A 4,656-nucleotide genomic window follows, 5' to 3' on the forward strand; every position below is an offset into this window, starting at 1 on the left:
TATGCAAAGCCCGGGACCCCTAAAGATAAACGTTTGATCAGGTAATCCTAATAAAACTGTGCTGACAAATTAGCATGCTTTTTTTGTGCCATTCTCTGCTGGGTTTTGTATTTATGATGCTGTACATCCACCATGACTGTGCTTCTTTTGTGCTAGAAGTCATCCACTGTAGTCACACTGTACATAGCATAGCGCCGGAAGGGTTGCTTTTGTATCATAATATGATTAGAACATCACTCATTGTGTTTTTATTTGAAGTAAGTAGATGTTTAGGTTGCTGCAGCCTCAAAGACAACCACAGAAGCAGCAATAAGAGCCCACAAACAGCATTCTATGATATTTAGCCAATAATATAAACAGGAAGTTCTCCAATAATGAGGTCAAAGATGTAAATAGTACCTTCAACGACTGTGACTATCAAGTGTTTTTCATTTGACTGACTGAGCTTTTTACACAAACCTGCTCCCGAGAGGTTTTAATAATGAGATGCTACTGTATTTTTATTTTCTTTATGACTCAAAACATATAAATTGGGCTTATTTCCAATAACGTTTGTTTTAATGTGTGTTGTGATTCACTGGAGGGGGGGGGGAGAGAGAGAAAAGAAGAAGCGCTCATGTGAATAAAGCCAAGGTCTGATTGGAAAATCTGTGCCATGATATAAATAAAATTGTCTCGATGTTATTTTATGTTGACTTCTTTTTGTTTATTTTTTTATAAATCTATGCAGTTTCGGCAGGTCTGGCATTTCTAAATTGGGAACAAATGAAACACAAAAGGTGTGAAGTGAGCATTTTGTTGTTTTCTAAAAACATCCTCTGTTTATTTGATTTTTCCAATTGTAACATGATTGAAATGGGTATTGTGCCACTTTTATGTTCTTTCAATGTGCAATAAATTCTATTTCAAGTGTGTTTTGATGAGAGTGCGTGTGTCATCAATGGCAAATCATAACTTTAAAACACATGTTCGTTCTCTGTGAATCATACTGTCAGAGTACTGCTGTGACCGTTTCGGCCACAAGAGGGCAGTATAAGTTGGGGTAAAAGCCTCGGAAGCGAGCAAAGGCCACGAAGCAGACACCTGCTGTGTTTGCCTCCATGATTAACATCATTGGAATTTTTTTCCAAATTATTTACATACTGGCTCGGCTTTTCTCTCATTCATTACTGCTGATAATTAATCATATTGGCCAATAAGTACCAATGATGTTATTCATTTGTAATAAGAATAGGATTTCATCAAAAGAACATTAACTTGCTGCTACACATCCTATGCGTCTTTGCGTATGTGTGTGTGTTTTCCCCATCTGCCTTTGGCGCAGTGCACAGTCATCTATCTCAGCTAACCAGACTGTGTCAAAGCTCCATCTGTGAAAACAGTAAATACACTGACTCACTCACTCGAAAGCCACTGCCATTGATAGCGGAAACACACACACACACACAAAAAAACTATAGCATGTCAGCACACAGTATACAGTATAGTGTTACTGTTTTTGCCATCACAGTGTGCGTAGCATGGCGACCATACGCAAAATGTTGGATAACAGACCAGTTTTTCTTTGTTTCTATAGTGGTGCACATGAAATATGAACAAAACACTGTACAGTAACCCCTTGTTTCTCGCGGTTAACTGGTTCCAGACCCTACTGTGATAAGTGAATTTCCGCAAATTAGGATTCCTTCTTTATAAATGGAATATTGTCATAGTTAGAGCATAGAAAACCAATTACGACCTTCTAAATTGACCTTTTCAACATTATTAGAGACCTCCAGACATGAAGTAAAACCCCTATGGTCACTTTTACACTCATATTACCCAATATAGTAGGCATGATAGGAATAAATAAGCCATTTAAGACATAAATATGACTCGTGCTCGTGTGTGTTGCTATGAATGTGTTCCTGAGCAGAGTGAGTAGCGGACAGGAAGTCACGTTGGGGTTTCAGATTTGAGTTTCATCTTGCAGTGGGTTACAGCCACAACAGTAGCCCATGTTTTTATTAGAGATTATTGTGCCTGTTGTGAGATAATTCAAACCTGCGATAAAAGCCTCTTGTTCTGGCAATCAAGTCTGGTGCTTGTGTGTCCGAAGATTACAGCAACATTGCTACTACATACCTTCAACATCTTTGAATTTGTCTTCTCAATGCCTTATTGCATTTGTATTTAAGTTAATTTAGCCATTTTATGCTTGAAAATGCTCAATTTAGGCCAAAACATATGTTACATTTGCTTAAATATGCGTACGTTCTGACTTATAATAGGCCGTATTCAACCAAAAAAACAGCATGATTTATTAATTCATATATTTTTGAAAAACCATGATAGAGTGAGGCTGTGAAATTCGAATCGCAAAGTGGCGAGGGACGCCTGCATATGAGTTTTGATTTATCATACGACATGCCCCTACTGTAATACTTTTACTTCTACCAAACCATTAAGATAAAAAGTAAGACAATATAAAAATAAATCACATTAAATGAAACGAATGAGCTGCAGCCCATCCAAGCTGACTTGAAGTCTTACGGTGGTGTGAAAAAGTGTTTCCCCCTTTCCTGATTTCTTATTTTTTTGCATGTTTGTCACACTTAAAATATTTCAGATCATCAAACAAATTGAAATATTAGTCAATGACAACACAACTGAACACAAAATGCAGGGAGAAAACTGCTAGTTCAGTTATTAGTAAAGCTAATAACTGCTTGGGCCACCGTTAGCGGCAACAACTGCAATCAAGCATTTGCAATAACTTGCAAAGAGTCTCTTCCAGCGCTTTTTTTCTCCCTTAATAATAAAAGGCTTCATTTAACAACTTCATTTAACACATTTGGTGTTCAGTTGTGTTGTCGTTGACTAATATTTACATTTGTTTGATGATCTGAAACATTCAAGTGTGACAAACATACAAAAAAAAAACACTTTTTCACACCACTGTACTGTATATACTCCATAGCTGCCGGGTGGTTTTTCTAAAAAAGCAAAAAAACACCTGAGCAGGTGTATTTTTTTAAATGAACCTAAATTAACTTGAAGTATGACAAGTGGTCAGCACCAAGAAGCTTTAACTACCTCTGCATGCTCGGTCCAATTTGCTGCACGGTGGTCTAGTGGTTAGCACGTTGGCCACACAGTCACAGTCTCGAGATCGGGAAGGGTTCGATTCTCATGGAGTTTGCATGTTCTCCCCGTGCGTGGATTTTCTCCGGGTACTCCGGTTTCCTCCCACATTCCAATAACATGCATGTTAGGTTAATTGGAGACTCTAAATTGTCCATAGGTATGAATGTGAGTGTGAATGTTTGTTTGTCTATATGTGCCCTGTGATTGGCTGGCGACCATTCCAGGGCGTACCCCTCGCCCGAAGTCAGCTGGGATAGGCTCCAGCATTCCCCCGCGACCCTAATGAGGAAGAAGCGGCATGCACGCACAGGGAGAACATGCAAACTCCACACAGAAATGCCCAAGGGAGAATCGAACCCAGATCTTCCCGATCTCCAGGCTGTTACTGTGTTGGCCAACATGCTAACCACTAGACCACCGTGTGGCCCTCAGATAAGCGAAGGAAAATGGATGGATGAATGGATGGATGGCTATAGCAACTTAGTCATTCTCGTTTTAAGATGGAGACAGTTTGACCCTGGATGAGACTTTTTGTACTTCCACTATTTGGTATGAGGAAATGGTTTATAAAGTTGAACAAATCACAACACTGTGTTCCACTTTTGACCTGCTTGAATTCTAAATTGCTGGACCTCTAATTTCATCGTCCCAGTCTAATTTCCAGCTTTTTCAAGTTCACAAGTTCAGTAGTGAGCTAAAAAAAAACCCTGGAGGACAGCCGTGTAAAAAGAGATGTTGCCATTGGACAAATGGTGAGTATTGTCTTGTGTCATTTCAGGACGTGTGGAAGAAGATCATGTCCTGCCAGAGCAGCATGAGTTCAGCAAAGATCCACAATAACAAACATTCTATTGTGCTTGGACAACAAGAGAAGCTCCCAGGTTCTCATGTTTTATTCTCCTCATCTCCATCTCTTTTCATGCTTTCATCCCCCCCCCCCAGACAACTCTTCCTCCTCCTCCTCCTCCTCTTCCAGTACATCTTCCAGAGATGGATGAACATGTGTGTGGGAGTCAGATGGCGGAAGCGAGCAGAGCAGATGTTGAGCTGTGGTTTTTGTCTTGCTGTGCAGTGTGGTGTGAGAGAGCAGCATATCGAAGATCTTTTATTTAGCGGCCCCGCCAGATTAGAAGGCGAGTGTGGCCTCTGAGAAAGTTGTTTTGGAAAACAGGCTGTGGCAGCAAACATAGCAGGAGGTGTACAAACATGTCAGAAGCAACAGGATTACAGCAAAAATACCTTTTAGGAGACTTTGCACTGAGGACCAAGTAAGAAGAAGGTAAACCTTGGTGAAGATCTGGATAAAAGTGCAAGTACAGGAATTCACTTCCACTATTAAGAGTCCCTCTGGCAACCAATGAAATGATCCAAGTATGGATCCAGGATGTAGCCAGCTAACTACGGCTATGTGGAAATGGAATACACTCCATAAGAATACACTGTGTGCTTAACTCCTGAGGGTGAGAATGTTTGCAATTACCGAAAATGATGCAATATTTAGCTGCTTTGTCCCCTCTCCTTTTTTATTGT

This window comes from Dunckerocampus dactyliophorus, chromosome 8 (assembly GCF_027744805.1).
Source record: "Dunckerocampus dactyliophorus isolate RoL2022-P2 chromosome 8, RoL_Ddac_1.1, whole genome shotgun sequence".
Classification (NCBI taxonomy): Eukaryota; Metazoa; Chordata; class Actinopteri; order Syngnathiformes; family Syngnathidae; genus Dunckerocampus; species Dunckerocampus dactyliophorus.